Source organism: Triticum urartu, chromosome 6, assembly GCF_003073215.2.
Source record: "Triticum urartu cultivar G1812 chromosome 6, Tu2.1, whole genome shotgun sequence".
Lineage (NCBI taxonomy): Eukaryota > Viridiplantae > Streptophyta > Magnoliopsida > Poales > Poaceae > Triticum > Triticum urartu.
This window is the reverse complement of record NC_053027.1, coordinates 330,976,810-330,997,764: the sequence shown is the minus strand read 5'-3', so window position 1 is coordinate 330,997,764 and position 20,955 is coordinate 330,976,810. Positions and strand designations below refer to the sequence as shown.

The window sequence follows — 20,955 nt, the reverse complement described above, 5'->3', positions numbered from 1 at the left end:
TCCAAATTTAACATTTTTAAACCTGCCGAAAATAGGCTTGCACTTCTCTTTGATGAATGCATTTTTTTCTTGATGCATTTTTTCATCATTAAGATGCATTCTTCCCGACGTCCAATGATTGAACTCTCTAGACATTAACCTTTGAACTTCCTTCCATCAAATCAAGTGAAGAAAGTGCATGAACATAAAAAGGGGACGGAGTTACAAGGTCCATGACACACTTCTTTGGGGCATGTTCGTGAAGCCTCCCCATAATAAACTTTGAACGTTACAAAATCTAAGCGGCGAAATGAAATAATCAAATACGTGTGAGAGGCTACAGGAACACTGTGCATAACAATTTCAGTAGAAGCGGGGCCATAGCTTAGCATTCCTGTATTATTTTTTTTTGATATGGAACACTCATATTCCATTAACATGCGGCTAAATCGCCGGTTACAGCACGGGTTACATCATCAGGATAGTTTGACGGCCACTGGCGGCTTTCAACATGAGCTAGACCCGAACCGAACGCTGCCAACACATGCGCTGGCTTGTTACACTCACGTGGTGTATGCACTACACTAGCTTGGATAAAACATGTAGCAAGCCTAAACTTGAGTTCTCTGAAGGCTTGTCCAAGAGAAGACCGATCATCAATATCAATAGACACAGCTTGTTGCAGTACTAGATAATCGGTCTCAAACTCAACTCTCCCCACACCTATTTGATCAGCAAGATTGACTTCAGTTAGCAGGGCTGTCGTCTCAGCATGAAGGGCACTGGCCATGGCTGAGGATGAACCACCAACAGCAAATAGTATCTCTCGGGTAGCATCTCTACATATCAGTCCCCATCCGCCACCCCCAGCTTGTGCTGAATAAGCACCATCAATATTAATCTTCACTGTGTTAAGCGGTGGTGGCACCCAAGAGCAGTCGACAGTGGTATTAAGGACTGCAGGCTTGCTATCAACGAACTCCTTCCATTCATTCACATGAAACCGAATATCATATTGGAACTCCTCCGTTGTGGCTCTGCATTCACCATGATTTCCACGATTTCTTTCTTGCCACCAATACCATAGCAAAGCAATGGTGAGCATCCTATGTTCCTAGGGTAATCGGGTGACTGCATGGACAACTTCCTTTGCTGAAGCTAGCTAAGACGAATGCATTCGCACTCCCTCACTTCGTTCCTGTAGATTTTTGAAGAAGTGATAGGTGCTTTGACGAAGTGTACGAAAACTAGCAGCTCGAGTCTTTTGTGTGCTCTATTTTTGTGGTGATAACAGGAACCAACGAGAAGAGAGGAGGACAACATCCTGTTTTGCTCACCTGCAGCATACCGTGGGTTACCAACGGCCTCCTGACAGGAGGACAGAGGGGCCGCGGTCGCGAGCAGATGGTAGGGCGGTGACGGCGGCTGCAGGAGCTCCGGCAGAGGTCATGTCTGCGTATGAGGGCCGGCCAGCAGCAGCACGAGGGCAGTGTGCAAGGGCGGCCGCATCCATTCTCGACACCGGCAGGCGAGAGTGGTTGTGACGGTGGTACCATGGAATTTGCGGGCGTGGGACGTTGGGGGCGGCGGCGGCGCGGTTTCCTTACGGGGGGCGGAGACGGCGCCGTAGGATGGACGGGCGGCGCTCTGCCGCACCTGCGTCCCTGGGAATGGATGCGCCCACGGCGGTGGTCGGATGTTGGGCCGGCGGCGTGGCGGTTGGAGGTCGGGCAGGCCATGGGCGGCGGTTGGTGGTGAGGATGAGGATGGGGGCGCGACGATGGGGTTCTCCGGGGAGGGCGTGCGGCGGCGTGGGGATCCGGGGAGGTGGCTCGGCTACGAAAGATCAGGGGGTGTGGGCGGCGGCTCCGGTTGCCGGCAGCACACGCCGGTGGGCAGCAGATCCGGTGGCCGGCAACCCAGCGGGGAAGGTGGGGATTGGGTCGGGGATGCGCCAGGGGATTGGGCGGGGATGTTTTTTTTTTTTCTACTGTACCGGTTCAGGAGTTTCCGAGGATATATCTCGGCTCTTATAGGACGTGTCATGATCCAAATAACTATTCTAATCCTGTGATTAGAATAGTGTTGTCCTATATATATATATAATGATATGAGCGCTAGTTTGTTATCTTGATGAGTTTTATGGTCATACTTATAGTGAATATCTCTGAGGTTGAATCCCTCAAGAGCGCGGTGGCCGAAGCCAAAAAGGAGGTGGAGGAGGAACGAGCCTCCTGCCGAAAACATGAAGCGAGGTTGGATGAAGTCCAACAAGAGCTCAAGCATGCCATAAGCAAATGTGATTCCTTGGAGCGCAAGATTTCGGATCGAGACTCCGAACTTGCTAAGGCCCTCCAAAGCGCGAAGGAGGCTCGGGTTTAAGCCCAAGACGTCTTCCGGGAGATCCAAGAGGCAAGGCAGATAGTGGCGGGTAAGGCCTTTAATATGCAGAGCAAATTTGTAAGGAGCAGATACATCTTACTCACCCGGATTTGGAGTTCTCCAGGAGCATTTGCGGATCTGCCCCAGAGTGTTGCCGAGGCCGCGGATTTCTTCCGAGCCAAAGAGGGGAGCTCGACAGAGAAGCTGTTCTGGTCGCAGTATCTTGCGCCAGAGCATCCGGTTTCCCTCAACGATCAGCTGAAGTAGTTGACCGAACTGCATAGGGTGGTTGGATTAGCAATGAAGAATGTTATAGTCCATCTTTGGCCAGCCGAGCCCATACCCAGTAGCTACTTCAGGCTCGTGAAGTGGCTAGTCAATGCCTGCCCCCGGCTTGACACCATAAAGCGGTCGGTCTGTATCGAAGGCGCCCAGATGGCCTTCACCCGTGTGAAGGTGCAGTGGGTGAAGATGAATGCCACCAAGCTTGCAACCGAGGGACGACCTGCAAGCAAGGAGCACCGTAGGCCAGAGAGATATTTTGACGAAGTCCTAGAAGGTTCCCGCATTGTAGAGGGCCAATGTTCCAAGGATATTATTTTTGAATGAATGTATCCAGGCTGCCCAACTTTGTATTACGAAACAAGGCTATCGTATAATATGCTTGCTTATTTTGTTTCAAATTATATTCCTCATGTGCGGCCGTTTGCTGTATCTGAGAGTTTTCCAGACGTCGGCTTCAGCCCCCACGTAGATATTACAGGGGTGCTTGGAATAGCACATGAGCACACTTGACCGAACATCTAGGTCCTTAAAGGAGGTGGCAGTGCGGCAAACCAGGCAATTGGACTATGCGGCATTATCACTCTCACTTAGCCATAGGAGTTTGTGTGGCACCCCAGCTCAGAGAAACCGGAACGCCCCGTATTGCAGCCCAGAGATCGAGGAGAAGTCTCTGGAATATGGCATTGCTTGACATAGACCAAATCAGCTCTTATTACAAGAATAATAATACAAGGGTCTGATGTTACAAATAAGCACATCAGCACGGCGACACTTGCTCTATGCTAGCAGCGAAACAACTCATGGCAGAGGAATACTTCTAGTAGCGGAACAACGACGAAGGTGGTGAACTCTACTGTGCAGGGACTCTGGCTGGGACACGATCTAGCGCACATGCATGGCAACCTTGACAAGCAATCAAGCAATCATGGTAGCACCTGCAATCTGGCATGACACGCCAGGTCAGTACATTGAATGTACTTGCAAGCTCACAACAACCACAAACATCAAGGCAAGACAATAACATAGCATAAACATGTTAATTATTTAACAACTACCATGATGAAACAACTACTAAGCATGGTATGAAACTGATACAATACTAATAAATCACCATCTTGAATCTCCATAACCATATTTCTCTCGGCTAACCAGCCAAGCAATATACCATCTCGATCACCTCATGATCAAAACCAAACAGTGATCTATCTGGCGATCACAACCATGACCAACACTTGGTCTCAAATAGTGATCCTTCCGGCGATCACTACCATGACCAACACTTGGTCTCCAACATCATCATCAACATCCTGCCAATCTGTACTGCTTAACATATTAACATATAAATCACCTATAAGTCATTCCGTCTTGTGACTGTTGATCGAATGGTGTGACCTAGTACGAACCCTTGCCCATGACCGAGGACGCGGCTATCGATAGATTTGAGTACACACTATGCAGAGCTAGCGAACTGTACCCACACCACGGAACCCATGGCCTCGCACTCCCATTCGGGTAGACCAACGGTGTTCCGACAAAACCGATCTACTGCCATGACACTCTCCCGGCCACTCCGACCCACTCCCAACTGGGCTAGTCCTGGGTGGCCCCGTGTCTACCAAAGACACAATGACCACCGTCATGGCCAAAATGTCCCTCATGGGGACCGTGCACATAACAACAACAACAGGCACACAAGGCTTATGTCCGCCTACCTGATTAGGGTAGTGCGTGCCCATAACCTTACCTAGTTGGAGGCACCGGCGAGAGGCACGACAATAGATCGCATTAGGGCCTTCCCATAAAGGCAAATGTGGTTGCACTAGAAAAGCCCGGTTCGGTGGCACCCGACCAACTTAATGATGGAATTTATCCCCAAAATATAATAGTAATGACTGATACTCCGATATCATCTATCAACCTATAATCCATGTCATAGCAATATCCAACAAATAATCCAAAGCTTAATATCATCATACCAAAATACTCTAAGAATAGTATAACACTACTATCATGATGAACCCAAGAACGATAATACTACTACTCAAATAACTATCCAGCTATGATCCACATGCAAGCATCATCTTCATAATCATATCCCATAACATAATGTCAACTAGCATCATGACGAAAATAACACTAGCCACTAATAATCCAAAGGCAACATGATATTCAAAGTAGTGCTCCAAGATAATAACAGATACCATCATGACAATAATCATACTAGCCACTAAGAATCCAAAGGCAATATGTCGTCCAAAGTAATACTCCAAAGCATATTACCATCATAAACATAATCATAATAGCCAGTAAGAATCCAAAGGCACATGTCATCTACATAATCATCAAAATATAAGACCTAGAACTACAAGCAATATCATGGCAATATCAACATCAAAACAATACTCCGAGTCATGCCATGAACAGATCATACATAGCTAATGCAATGTTTTAAACAAGTTCAAATGAATAAACCATGTCACTGCATTGCAATCATGCAAAAGGAGGGTGTGGCTTGCCTGGGGTGGAAGAAATCACCGAGAAGAAGTGCGAGAAACTCACGGAAAGAATCGCCGGAAAACGTTCTCTCCCGGAGGGGCTGATTAAGTGCAAGGGCAAAATGGTCATTTTCAGAATGTCAAAACATGGTGAAAATGATTCCATCGGAACGGGCTCGACGAAACGAAGAAGTGGGCTTTGGAATCACCTGATTTGGAGTTGGGAGTAAAAAGATATAAGGGTTTTTCTGCCAGGGATCCATCTGTAAGAAAAATCTTTACAAACCGGGCCTCGACAGAAAAACAGAAGGTGTCTTCTCAGGAAATACGTTTTCCAGAGCGGAAAACGTACTTTTGGCCCGAAGAAGAAGAAAGTACGCTTTCAAAAGGGGAAAGCGCACACGGGCAAATCCGCGTCCACTTATCCACGTTAGTGAGGGGGCGGGGCCAAGCCTTGTGTCGCTGACGTGTGGGTCCAGCGCGACGTCTCTCTCCTGCTGGCCTTCTCCTTCTTCTCCCTCGACGCGCGCCCACTGCACAGAGGAGGATCACCAGCGCCGGCGCTCGTCCGGTCAGCTCCGGCCACCTCCGGTGGAGCTCGGACCACCGGAGTGACCAGTGCGAGGAGCCGCACCCGCCTGATGAGTCTGCCCACGTCGGAGAGCAGCGGAGCAGGCGGAACGGGGAGCCGCGGTGGAAGAAGGCTTCGGCCTCCGGGGAGTGTGTGGCAAACGACCACAGAAGGAGGAGGAGAGGTGCTGGGTGGCTCCGGGGTGAGGATGGAGGTCTCTGGTGGTGTAGATAGGGAAGGAGAAGCTCGGCATTGAGCGAATTTAGGCCGAGGCCGAGGCGGGCACAACGGCCATGGGGAAGGGAAGGGAGGCACTCGAGCTCCGGGGAGTGCTCGGGGAGGCTTCTAGGATGCGGGGGAGGCCAGTGGTGAGGAGAAACAGAGATGGGGTGGCCTTATATAAGCGGGGTGAGGGAGGTTGAGCTGGCGTTGCCGCGGACGCGTGTCCGGCACCGCGGACGCATGCCTACGCTCGCGAACTCGGAGGTAGGCGACGATGGAGGCACAGGGATAAAGCTCACGGGAAAGAGGAGGCCAAAGGAGAAGCAGAGGAAGAAGTCGAGCGCCATTAAAACATGTCGGGGCACTGTGCCCCCGTGGGCGTTCGGCGGCGAGCGTCGGTGTGGAAACAAGTGGAGGGGAAGAGGGGTCCAGGGGAACAGTGACGACGCGGGCCAGCTGCTGGACACGCTCATGCGCGCGAAGGCGACGAGAGGAGGAGGGGGTCCAGCACAAACAACCACTAGACGCAGCCACTTCACACAGAGCGCGTGCACAGGCATGCCATTGTCGTGGTCACCACGTGCACTGGTTTGTAGTGGGGGAGAGGGGCTTGACCATGTTGTCTAGTGGGTAGTTCATCCAGGGTAGGTTACAACCACGGTGGTAGATTAGTGAAAAGTGATATGGTTAAATGGTAATCACCATCTGAAGTTTACCGCAGTAAACTTGGGTGAGCACTGGTGATCAACAGGGATTTCACTGGCGCCAAAGAGTTTGTCTGGGGTGATTAATTAAGGAGTAACCATTTGAGGTAAAACTTGGCAGGACTTAGTGATTTGGCTAGATAAAGGTGCTGTAAAAATTTCATACTAATTGGTTTTACCAAAATGGTACTTGCTTCACAAACATCCTTGCTGACCAGAAACTTACAAGAATTATAGAGAAATATTTGCTTTATGAATTGATGCCAAATTTGGTGGAGAGAAGTTATTTGGGTAGAAGAATGCTTTGGTAAATTTTCAGGTAAAATGTAGCAATATACAATATACTTGCTTCACAACCTGAAAATATTGACAGAATCAAAGATTTGATGTTGAGCTCACATAGAGAAAGGGATGGAGCTGAAATTTGTAGGAGTGAGATAATATGAGCACATGAAGGAGTGTGCAGAATTTCAACTCATTTGGATAACCCTAGCTAGCACTTTCTTCACAAAGGCTTCCCTCACACAGGAACTTTGAAAAAATCAGTGAGGAAGTTTGACCAGGCAAGTAAAGTTGAATTTTGGCACAGGGCAATTATTTGGATGATATATCATGCCCAAAAAGTTTGGGGGCAAATGGGAAAGGATAAATAGCACTTGCTTCACAATGTGCCATTTAGGACACAATAGGAAATGAATTTATTGAGCCTGATGGAAAATATGGCCAATGAAATACTTTTGCCATATTTGATGAAGATATGACCCAAACATTTTATAAGAACCCAAACATTTTATAAGAATTATTTGGGGATTTTTGGATGGACAGAAATATAGGTTGCTTCACAACCTAGGGCAGATAGGGTTATTCCTTTAATAGAAAAATGAATTTTCCCTAGAAAAGAAATTAGGGTTTGGTCAAGAAGTGGAGTGACATGATCTTGGCAAAGTTTTTAGGATGATGAGTCACTTGGGAGGGGAAATGGGGATGATTTCCCAGGTGACAAGGCCACAGAACCACTCCAAAAAGAAAAACAGAGCAAAAATCAATAAATTAAAAAGAAAGAGAAAGGGCCAAAATCCAGGCTGTTACAACTCTTACCCCCTTAAAGAAATCTCGTCCTCGAGATTTAGTTGCTCAGGGAACAAGTGTGTCTTGAGGACACCATTTCCAACTCGTGTATCCTTTTTCCTTTAATTATTGTTCCCCCAAGAATTTTATATGATTTGATCATCTTTGCTCAGGGTGGTTTGCTTCACCTTTCCCAAAATCCTGACGGGTTTTTTGCTCATATACCAAATTATTTTTGACTGAGGTTGATTCCCCATACCTGTGGTGGTATCCAATGGATCTGAGCATAAATTTTTCCTTCGCTCGTGAACACCTTAATACTTCTGTCATGGGGTTGCTTCAAATAAATGCAGACCTTCTGGTTTCAATAAATGCTGAGAATTAATCAGGGCCACCTTCTGACGGGATCTGACTGCTCATAGGTGGTACTGATTTTGATTTATTTCTTTGGCTCGAGCGTGAAATATGTACCAAAGATCTGACTGCCTTTTGTCAGGAGCAATATAACGGTGTATGGAGTTATAGCTGTGTCATACCTCAAATATTTATATCTTGAGACTGGCCTGACAGGGGGCTGACGAACAATTGCTTTTTCCTGACAGACTGACCATGTACTTGATTTCATTGTCAAGTATACCGGGTCTGAGCTGATTGTTCGGCTTTTGACTTTATCATTTTGTCGGTATACCTATTTGGATTTTCCATATTACCCATTCCAAGCGGCATATGAAATCCTTGTAAAATAGAGTAGGCCGCTGAGGGTGTATGTCTTTGTGGATCCATATGGAATTATGGCCTCCAGCTGACTTGGGGTATCCGGACCTTGATGGTCGTGCAAAATCATCTTACCTTTGTTGTAAGTCTCACCCTATAACGGTCATGATTTTTTTGTGAGGATACCTTACTGGAATAACTTGGCCACACCTGTCCTTGATTCTTCGTATGGCCAGGGACGTGATTAGTGCAATATTGTTGGCATTATTCCTTTGCTTTTTTTCTGACCCGTGTCCGCACATATATGACATATACTTGGGGTTTGTAGCTGTACAGAGCTCATTGCTGAGGCCAATCATACAAGAAGGTGACAAGGTTTCCTGATATCACCTTGTCTGGTACGGGAATAATGACCTTGATGACCATTGTCAAGACTGTGGATTCTGTGATGGCATCTCCAGTTCTTGTAGATCCGTGTTATTCATGAGATGTATCTCTGCTTATTTTCCTTTAGGTATATCTGTTGGATCCTTGTTGTACCTTGTATGAATGACTGATATGATTGGGGATGCATGCTCACCATATGTAGAAGAAGAATATGCCACCAAACACTTGATTCTTGCGGTAGGCATATGTTTTGACTATATTGTACCTCCGGCAAAACTTATTGCAAATCTGATCCTTGATCTGCAGAGAAAATCCATTCGTGTAGCTTGCCGAGGAAGGCTCATTAGCTTCTGCTCGAAGCTTTTTTGTCTGGGTAGCGTGTAGAAGAAGCCTCGATAGCTTACACACGAAGCTTGACATGAGTATTGTGCAGGACATGCCTGAGTTCCATACTTGAGAAGCTTCTCCTCGGTTTTGCTTGTTGAGAAAAATTCATTTCCGTCTATCAGAAGCTTTTACCGAGGTATCTTGTTGAGAAAGAACGGATTTCTTGGACCGGAAATTATTCACATATCATGCTAAGGAGCCTTGCATCATAAATTTCTTTCGATAGCGTGTGGAAGAATACTAAGTTTATTATATCCAAAACATCATACTGATATGCAGACTGAAATCCACACACACAGACACCCATGATATTCTGTGGCTGAATATTTGCATGAGAAATTTGTTTAACTGTCTTCCTTGAGCATATCACACTCTGACTTTATTTTGGATGATAACATATTTCAATCATCATGCATCGCTGAGCCAAAATTTTGTATATGCTCCATACCTTTGACTGAGAATATACCGTTGATCTTGTACCTGACTTATCTTGCTACTGATCATTACTGCTATGAGAATTTTATACTGCTACAGACTTGAGTTATCAGTACTGTTGTGAGGAGTGCACACTAATGCAAAATTGATTATCAGCCTCAAAATCAGATATTCCTCATTTCACTGCAGTTGGCTGAGAATTCCATTCTGTTTAGCTGAGCGTCCAAATATTTGAACTCCTTGCTTATTCCTCTGGTCCGGTGTTAGCTGATGAGCAACTCTTTATAGGGAAAAAATAATGTAACACCGGGGCCCAAAAGAAAGAAGCAAAAGAAAACTCAACTAAATAAAAGCACACAACAACCATCAATTCACACACAAATCAATGTCACATATTACTGCTAGTCACACAATATGCATGCCTACTTAAGCACACAAATATCACGGGATCTCCGGTACTACGATCTAGCATGCTGTGACGATGTGCACGAGGACGAATAAATGTGTGGAGGAATTGGTGTAAACAGCGCTACACCAAGTATTAGCTTAGCCAGGTAGCAACCTGGACTAGCTCGGAGGCGAGGACGTACTTCATAACCATGTAGCAGGACATGACTGTCGCGACCACATTATTTTCAAGCGGATGGAAAATATCCGTACTCGTCCAGGAAATAAGGATAGCGAGGAAACTGAGCCTGCTGGCATTGCCCTTTCTTGATAGCTTGGATCATTAAGGGTTGCCAACACGACAAAATAAAAGAGCGATTCGGGATAGAAGCATGTTCATCACCGAAACGATAGGCGGGGCTGAAAGGAAGGAATTCGGCGTGATACCTGAGCACCATTTTTACCAACAGTGTCGGGATCACTTGGCATCACTCTGTTGGGACAAAGATGACGCCAAACACTCAAGAACGAGCCAGAAAAGAAAACTGGAGAAATGCAAAGGCTGAGCTATAGTGGATCCTGAACTGATGCCATCTACACTCACCAAATAAATCGTCAGTAGCAACAAATACTAAGGATATATGCATGATGTGCAACAAACAAATGCAGCAACCAAGTGCAATAAACAAGCCAAACTACAAACTACCGATTTCTACCGGTCGCGCTGACTAGGGCGTCCTACAGCTAGACCTGCTCTCATACCAAGCCTGTGGCACCCCGGCTAAGGGAAACCGGAACGCCTCGTATTCCAGCCCAGAGATCGAGGAGAAGTCTCTGGAATACGGCACTGCTTGACGTAGAACAAATCAACTCTTATTACAAGAATAATAATACAAGCGTCTGATGTTACAAAGAAGCACATCAGCACGGCGACACTATGCCCATGATACTACACTTGTTCTATGCTAGCAGCGAAACAACTCGTAGCAGCGGAATACTTCTAGCAGCGGAACAACGACGAAGGTGGTGAACTCCACTCCACAGGGACTCTGGCTGGGACACGATCTAGTGCACATGCACGGCAACCTTGACAAGCAATCAAGCAATATGGCAGCACCTGCAATCTGGAATGACACGCCAGGTCAGTACATTGAATGTACTTGCAAGCTCACAACAACCACAAACATCAAGGCAATACAATAACATATCATTAACAGGTTAATTATTTAACAACTACCATGATGAAACAACTACTAAGCATGGCATTAAACTGATACAATACTAATAAATCACCATCTCGGATCTGCATAACCATATTTCTCTCGGCTAACCGGCCAAGCAATATACCATCTCAATCACCTCATGATTAAAACCAAATGGTGATCTTTCCGGCGATCACAACCATGACCAACACTTGGTCTCAAACGGTGATCCTTCCGGCGATCACTACCGTGACCAACACTTGGTCTCCAACATCATCATCAACATCCTGCCAATTTGTACTACTCAACATATTAACATATAAATCACCTATAAGTCATTCCGTCATGTGAGTGTTGATCGAATGGTGTCACCTAGTACGAACCCTTGCCCATGATCGAGGACGCGGCTATCGATAGATTTAAATACACACTCTCCAGAGGTAGACCACTGTACCCACACCACGGAACCAATGGCCTCGCACTCCCATTCGGGTGGACCAACGGCATTCCTACAAAACCGATCTACTACCATGACACTCCCCCGGCCAATCCGACCCACTCCCAACTAGGCTAGTCCTGGGTGGCCCCGTGTCTACCAAAGACACAACGACCACCGTCATGGCCAAAATGTCCCTCATGGGGACCGTGCACATAACAACAACAACAGGCACACAAGGCTTATGTCCGCCTACCTGATTAGGGTAGTGCGTGCCCATAACCTTACCTAGTTGGAGGCACCGGCGAGAGGCACGACAATAGATCGCATTAGGGCCTTCCCATAAAGGCAAATGTGGTTGCACTAGAAAAGCCTGGTTCGGTGGCACCCGACCAACTTAATGATGGAATTTATCCCCAAAATATAATAGTAACGACTGATACTCCGATATCATCTATCAACCTATAATCCAAGTCATAGCAATATCCAACAAATAATCCAAAGCTTAATATCATCATACCAAAATACTCTAAGAATAGTATAACACTACTATCATGATGAACCCAAGAACGATAATACTACTACTCAAATAACTATCCAGCTATGATCCACATGCAAGCATCATCTTCATAATCATATCCCATAACATAATGTCAACTAGCATCATGACGAAAATAACACTAGCCACTAATAATCCAAAGGCAACATGATATTCAAAGTAGTGCTCCAAGATAATAACAGATACCATCATGAAAATAATCATACTAGCCACTAAGAATCCAAAGGCAATATGTCGTCCAAAGTAATACTCCAAAGCATATTACCATCATAAACATAATCATAATAGCCAGTAAGAATCCAAAGGCACATGTCATCTACATAATCATCAAAATATAAGACCTAGAACTACAAGCAATATCATGGCAATATCAACATCAAAACAATACTCCGAGTCATGCCATGAACAGATCATACATAGCTAATGCAATGTTTTAAACAAGTTCAAATGAATAAACCATGTCACTGCATTGCAATCATGCAAATGGAGGTTGTGGCTTTCCTGGGGTGGAAGAAATCACCGAGAAGAAGTGCGAGAAGCTCACGGAAAGAATCGCCGGAAAACGTTCTCTCCCGGAGGGGCTGATTAAGCGCAAGGGAAAAATGGTCATTTTCAGAATTTCAAAACATGGTGAAAATGATTCCATCGGAACGGGCTCGACTAAACGAAGAAGTGGGCTTTGGAATCAACTAATTTGGAGTTGGGAGTAAAAAGATATAAGGGTTTTTCTGCCAGGGACCCATCTGTAAGAAAAATCTTTACAAACTGGGTCTGGATAGAAAAACAGAAGGCGTCTTCTCAGGAAATATGTTTTCCGGAGTGGAAAACGTACTTTTGGCCCGAAGAAGAACAAAGTACGCTTTCAGAAGGGGAAAGCGCACACGGGCAAATCCCGCGTCCACTTATCCACATCAGCGAGGTGGTGGGGCCGAGCCTTGTGTCGCTGACGTGTGGGTCCAGCGCGGCGTCTATCTCCTCCTGGCCTTCTCCTTCTTCTCCCCCGATGCGCGCCCGCTGCACAAAGGATGACTGCCAGCGCCGGCGCTCGCCCGGTCAGCTCCGGCCACCTCCGTTAGAGCTTGGACCATCGGAGTGACTAGCGCGAGGAGCCGCACCAGCCTGATGAGTCTGCCCACGTCGGAGAGCAGCAAAGCAGGCAGAATGGGGAGCCGTGATGGAGGAGAGCTTCGGCCTCCGGGGAGTGCGTGGAAAACAACCACAGGAGGAGGAGGAGAGGTGTTGGGGTGGCTCCGGGGTGAGGATGGAGGTCTCTGGTGGTGTAGATAGGGAGGGAGGAGCTCGGCGTTGAGCGAATTTAGGCTGAGGCTTGGGCGGGCATGGAGGCCATGGGGAAGGGAAGGGAGACGCTCGAGCTCCGGGGAGTGCTTGGGAAGGCTTCTAGGATGCGGGGGAGGCCACTTCTTAGGAGAAACGGAGATGGGGAGGTTGAGCTGGCGTCGCCGCGAACGCGTGTCCGGCGCCGTGGACGCATGCCCACGCTCGCGAACTCGGAGGTAGGCGACGATGGAGGCACACGGAGAAAGCTCACAGGGAAGAGGAGGCCAAAGGAGAAGCACAGGAAGAAGCCGAGCGCCATTAAAACATGTTGGGCACTGTGCCCCCGTGGGCGTTCGGCGGCGAGCGTCAGTGGGCGTCGGTGAGGAAACGGACGGAGGGGGAGAGGGGTCCAGGGGAACGGCGACGACGCAGGCCAGCTGCTGGACACGCTCACGCGCTCAAAGCCAACAAGAGGAGGAGGGGGTCCAGCACAAACATCCACTGGACGTGGCCACTACACACAGAGCGTGTGCACAGGCACGCCATTGTCGTGGTCACCGTGTGCACTGGTTTGTAGTGGGGGAGAGGGGCTTGACCATGTTGTCTAGTGGGTAGTTCATCCAGGGTAGGTTACAACCGCGGTGGTAGATCAGTGAAAAGTGATATGGTTAAATTGTAATCACCATCTGAAGTTTACTGCAGTAAACTTGGGTGAGCACTGGTGATCAACAGGGATTTCACTGGCGCCAAAGAGTTTGTCTGGGGTGATTAATTAAGGAAGGACTATGATCCTGGAGTTTTTGAGGATAATGGAACAGTAACTAATATAGTTGCTTTGTAACTCACATTATGGGTCCAGAATCATGATTTGGATGATGCACTCACATGGAGTAACCATTTGAGGTAAAACTTGGCAGGACTTAGTGATTTGGCTAGATAAAGGTGCTGTAAAAATTTCATACTAATTGGTTTTACCAAAATGGTACTTGCTTCACAAACATCCTTGCTGACCAGAAACTTACAAGAATTATAGAGAAATATTTGCTTTATGAATTGATGCCAAATTTGGTGGAGAGAAGTTATTTGGGTAGAAGAATGCTTTGGTAAATTTTCAGGTAAAATGTAGCAATATACAATATACTTGCTTCACAACCTGAAAATATTGACAGAATCAAAGATTTGATGTTGAGCTCACATAGAGAAAGGGATGGAGCTGAAATTTGTAGGTGTGAGATAATATGAGCACATGAAGGAGTGTGCAGAATTTCAACTCATTTGGATAACCCTAGCTAGCACTTTCTTCACAAAGGCTTCCCTTAGACAGGAACTTTAAAAAAATCACTGAGGAAGTTTGGCCAGGCAAGTAAAGTTGAATTTTGGCACAGGGCAATTATTTGGATGATATATCATGCCCAAAAAGTTTGGGGGCAAATGGGAAAGTTTAAATAGCACTTGCTTCACAATGTGCCATTTAGGACAGAATAGGAAATGGATTTATTGAACCTGATGGAGAATATGGCCAATGAGATATTTTGCCATATTTGTTGAAGATATGACCCAAACAATTTATAAGAATTATTAGGGGATTTTTGGATGAACATAAATATAGGTTGCTTCACAACCAAGGGCAGACAGGGTTATTCCTTTAATAGAAGAAGGAATTTTCCCTAGAAAAGAAATTAGGGTTTGGTCAAGAAGTGGAGTGACATGATCTTGGCAAAGTTTTTAGGATGATGAGTCACTTGGGAGGGGAAATGGGGATGATTTCCCAGGTGACAAGGCCATAGAACCACTCCAAAAGGAAACACAGAGCAAAAATCAATAAATCAAAAAGAAAAAGAAAGGGCCAAAATCCAGGCTGTTACAGTTTGACAGTGGGGCTAAGAACTAGCCCCTGGTACGCATGCGGCTCTCCAAATTGGGATGCCTTAGGCGTGGGACCGAGCCGAAGCCAGTCCTTCATGTAATACGGAAAAATCACAAGAGATGTATGTGAAGTCGCTAAATAGTTGACCAGCTCCCGTCGCATCATGACAGTCAGTTTTCGGTTTTCTCTACTGAGGCGTTTGACCGGACGAGCCGGAAACACAATCACAGTAGTTCTCCCTTTACTACCCTAGCCGAACTTAGCGCAACATAAGGTAGTAACCATAGGAGCCGGGCAACCCAACTATTGACCAAGGACATGATTCGGAGCCAATGCATATAATGCCATATTCGGGACGCCGAAGCATACTATAAAAGTGTTTGGGCTTCTTATTTTAGAAAAATATATGTGTCCGGATAAAGCCCCTTGCGATTTAAATCGTGGCAAGGTGTATGTGCCAATCTAACATAAAGAGGTAACACAGATTAGCCAATGAGCCAATACTGCACAGGGTTAGGCGAAGACTGCTTCCATTATAGCCTGATTGATACGTCAGAATTCATTTTTACCAAGAGTGCCATAACTATCAAGGCTATTTTACATGCCAAGAATTTGAGAACAAGGGAAAGTTGTATACAGGTCCTAAAAAGGGAAAGGTGATCTTGAAGATCCTTTGGACACCCTGCCGCATGTCTCCGCCGCTTTTCGCCTTGATGTGTGATCCTTTGAGAGGATGGACGGTCGAGTACACATAAGGGGCCTGGAAGAGTGCCCTTGGTACCATCGAAAAGTTATGTGGGTTGTAAAGAACCTGAAAAAAATAAGAAAAAGTGTTTAATATGAGAGTCCAGATAGGGTCGAGCCGTACTTTGGACTGTGTTTTGGTGTGCTTCCGTCTTTTCCCATGGTATCTTTAGTGCGTAATTATGTACGGGTGGTACGTATGCCGCTATCAGGTTGGGGCTTTGATGGAGGCTAAATTGCTAATATAACTATGGACGAGCCAGACTGCCGTTATGTAGGGTAGACCGGACTCGTTTGACAGTGCTCGGGGGCTTGACTGCCGGTGTAGTTTTCGGCTTGATAAGGCCACCCTATGCTTCAGTTGCGAGAGCCGCAGTATGCTCCTCAGTACGGAGGGAGCGCTCCAAGTTTCCATCGACTGTTATAATGCCACGCGGACCGGGCATCTTGAGCTTGAGATAAGCATAGTGCGGGACCACATTGAAATGAGCGAATGTGGTCCTTCCGAGCAGTGCGTGATAGCCACTGTGGAAAGGGACGATGTCGAAGATCAAGTCCTCGCTCCGGAAATTATCTGGTGAGACGAAGACTACCTCCAGCGTTATGGACCCTGTGCAACAGGCCTCGACGCCGGGTATCACTCCTTTAAAGGTGGTTTTAGTGGGTTTGATTCTTGATGGATCAATACCCGTTTTGTGGATAGTGCCCTGATAAAGCAGGTTAAGGCTGCTGCCGCCATCCATAAGGACTCTCATAAGATGGAATCCGTCGATGATTGGGTCGAGGACCAATGCTGCCGAGCCTCCATGACAGATACTGGTCGGGTGGTCTCTGCGATCAAAAGTTATCGGACACGCCGACCATGGGTTGAATTTTGGGGCAACTGGCTCTATGGTGTAGATGTCCCTTAATGCGCGTTTGCGCTCTCTCTTGGGGACATGAGTGACATAGATCATGTTCACTCTTTTTACCTCGGGGGAAAATGTCTTTTGCCCCCCTGCCGTGTTTGTTGGGAGAGGCTCTTCATCGTCGTCCTTGCTGGGCGACCCCTTCTCTTTATGTTCGGTGTTTAGCTTACCGGCCTATTTAAAGACCCAACAATTTCTATTGGTATGATTGGCAGGCCTGTCAGGGGTGGCATTGATGTGGCAAGGCCGATCAAGTATTCTGTCAAAACTGGATGGACCATTTTTGTTTCCTTTGAATGGCTTCTTCCGCTGACCGGTATTAGAGCCACTGAATTCGGCATTGACCGCCGTGTCTTCAGTATCATCATCGTTGCTTCGACGCTTGTGTTTATTGTGTCGTGGCTTGCCGTTGCCATCTCTGGCTTCCGAGGTGCTGGGGTCACTAGTGTTGTTGCTTCTACGAGCTAGCCAGCTATCTTCTCCCGCGCAAAAGCGGGTCATAAGTACGATGAGAGATACGATAGACTTCGGTTTTTCTTGGCCGAGGTGTCGGGCGAGCCACTCATCCCGGACGCTGTGTTTAAACTGTGAGGGCTTCGACATCCGGACAGTCTATAATTTGGTTCTTTTTAATGAAGAACCTGGTCCAGAGCTTCCGTGCCGACTCTCCGGGTTGCTGGACTATGTCACTAAGGTCATCGGTGTTTGGAGGCTGAACATAGGTACCTTGGAAGTTGTCTCTAAAGGAATCCTCCAGATCTTCCCAGCTACCAATTGAGTTTTCTGGGAGGTTGTTTAACAAGTGTCGTGCTGGTCCTTTGAGTTTTAGGGGGAGGTACTTGATGGCATGGAGATCATCACCGCGAGCCATGTGGATGTGGAGAAGAAAATCTTCGATCCATACTGCGGGATCTATCGTTCCATCGTATGATTCAATATTCACGGGTTTAAGCCCTTCTGGGAACTGGTGCTCCATTACCTCATTAGTGAAGCATAAGGGGTGTGCGGCGCCTCTGTATCGGGCAACGTTGCGACGTAGTTCAGATGAAATCCGTATGCGGTTTTCGGCCCTCGTAAGGTTATGCCTTTTCGGCCAAGCTTGACGGTCGTCCTCTCGCACTGGGGCGCGCCCCCTTGATCCATAGATTTATGTTGTTTGTCCTGCTCTATTACCCAGGTCTTGTCGTAGGTCGTAGGTGTATCCTGGAGCCGCTGTCTCTCTGCCTCTACAGTAAGGTGGTGCGGGTTGGTATTCGGCGTAGGTGGCCGCTTTATCTCGCTCGCATGGTGGCCAGTCTGGTTCATCAGCACGGTCATATCTGGACAGTATGGGCAAGAGGGCCTCGTCGTCAAATTGTGGTAGTAGCCAATGCTTCGGATAACTCTTTGCTGGGTGTTGAAGGCCATACTATTCGGCAACTAGGACTTGGGTGCACCTGTCGTTGAGTGTATCATGCTCGGCTTGGAGCTGCTGCTGCTGGTTTTTTAGGCTTCTTGAAGTAGCGATTAGCTGGCGCTTAAAATGCTCCTACTCGAGTGGTTCCTCTGGCACAATGAAGTCTTCATCGCCGAGGCTCACATTATCCTAGGAGAGCGGTTGATAATTACTGTCTTCTGAGTCCCCGTTCTCAACCGGATCGTCAAGGTTAACTTGCCACTCCTCCACTGTCTTGTTCGGATGTGGGATCGACGAGGGCTTTGGGCTCTTCGCACCCTCCGGAGTGTTATCATCTCAGGGGCCAGTATTACTGCCTTTATCACAACGCGATGTTGAGCGACGTCACTGGCGTCGACGCTTTGGTGGTGCCTCATCAGGTTTGTCCTCCACCGATCTTTCCTGTCTGCACCATCATGGGTGTGTCCACCATGTACACGTCGTATGTGGAGGTGACCGTCCAACGTCTGGTAAATGGCGGGGCTTGGCCTTGTGCGTCTCTGGCATCGTCGTCCATGTAGTCGATGTCTTCGGAGGTGTAATCCAACATATCGGTTAAGTCCTCGATGGTGTCTATGAAGTGGGTGGTGGGTGGAACGTAAAATTCCCTGTTTTCAGTCGCTAGTACGGGCTGGGCATAGTTTGGAGGCGATTCCTCTGTAATGGCTAGGGACTGCATAAAGTCTAGAGCCTCGTTTAAGAGCAAGGGTTGGACGGGGAAACGAGAGTCCGCAAGGCCAGCCACGGCAAAGGCCTCCTGGCCGTGCTTGCTCGGCACGGACTTCGAGAGTTCAGATCTAGAGTCCGGGGGAGAGTCCGGCCCTTCGGTGATAGGAGGAACCCGGTCTAAATCTAAGTTTGCCATGGACTAAATCACCTTCGGATCTTCGATAGTGCGGCTTGCAGCGGAGAGTCTGGTGGGCTCCAAACTCCCACCTTCAGACCTAGTGGTTTGCTCCGGATCTACGGCCAGAGCGGCGATCGGGGCTGCGAACCCTTCAAAGATCAAATCTCCTCGGATATCAGCGACATAGTTTAGGTTCCCGAATCTGATCTGATGACCGGGGGCATAGCTGTCGATCTGTTCGAGGTGGCTAATCGAGTTGGCACGCAGAATGAAGCCACCGAATACAAAAATCTGTCCGGGGAGAAAAGCTTCCCCGGAAATGGCATCGTTGTAGATGATCGAACGAGCCATCGAGCCTTTTGTTGACAACATAGTGTAACTCTCAATGAAAGCACCAATGTCAGTGTAAAAACCGGCCTATCTTGGGTAGGGGGTCCCGAACTGTGCGTCTGAGGATCGAAGGTGACAGGAGGCAGGGGACAAGATGTTTACCCAGGTTCGGGCCCTCTTAATGTAGGTAATACCCTACTTCCTTCTTGATTGACTTTGATGAGTATAGGGGTTACAAGAGTTGATCTACCTCGAGATCATAATGGCTAAACCGTAGATGTCTAGCTTGTATGATTTGTCTTAGCCTCTACGGACTAAAGCCTTCAGTTTATATAGACACCAGAGGGGCCTAGGGTTGTACAGATTCGGTTTACAGAAAAAGGAAACTACACATTCGAACGCCAAGCTTGCCATCCACGCAAAGGAGAGTCCCATCCAGACACGGGGGAAGGCCTTCTATCTTGTATCTTCACGGCCCATCAGTCTGACCCATGTCACATAGCCCTGAGGCCCGGGGACCCCCTAATCCAGGACTCCCTCAGCCACCCCCTATGAACCCCTCTTCGTGTCGGCGGTAAGGGAATCCTAGCTATGAATGCATGCCCCCAAATAGCTAGGTCTAAAATCTCACCCTACCGTAACACAAAACCTATATGGTCAAACTCCCCCTTTTACTTCCCGACAAAGGTGGACTATGTGCTGACCCACAAATGCGTGCTTGTGGCGCGACATGGGTGAGAACACATATGAACCACATGCGGGTGTCCCTACGCTATGTATGAAAAGGGTGTGGTGTGTGATATTTAACTACCATTCACAACTTTTGATGTGGCACATGTGCCTTGCAAATTAACTGGACTTCCCCAACCCCACGGAGGTTGCAGGTAGGCGAAGTAGCCCCCCCCCCCCACACACACGTCGGGGGGAGGGCATCTCACCAAGATGTACTATAACACAGACCAAGAAGATTCCATCTTGGTCGTACAACCTCTCCCCGCTCGTTGTTGGTCAAAGTGATGGACGTCCACATGGCCCCGCAAAATGTGCATGTGGCCCAAGTATGTATATGGAAGTGGTGTGTGTGGTGTTTGAATACCCAATGCGCAAATTTGATGTGGTGCCATGCTTTGGAACCGTAAAATCCCCACACCGAGTGAGGGTTCACGACGCGTAGCATGCACTCAAACTTAATTACGCTTGGAATGGGTCGACCTACTATACGGTAACTCGAAGCAAAGAAGAAGAATATATCCACATTGGCAACCTTTCTCGTCATTGGTCGAAATGATGGACATCCACGCGGGCCCATGAATATATATAGGCTTGCTGCCCA

At 47.5% G+C, this 20,955-nt stretch overlaps 1 long non-coding RNA gene across 1 annotated transcript; it reads right to left on the bottom strand.

Annotated features, from left to right (window-relative positions):
- Window positions 1-346: 346 nt before the first annotated feature.
- LOC125513398 lies at window positions 347-2,063 on the bottom strand. The gene is made up of 2 exons (XR_007285900.1): window positions 1,317-2,063; window positions 347-1,177 (listed from the first exon to the last, which is right to left on the bottom strand). It is a non-coding gene; the product is annotated as an uncharacterized LOC125513398 (long non-coding RNA).
- Window positions 2,064-20,955: the final 18,892 nt, after the last annotated feature.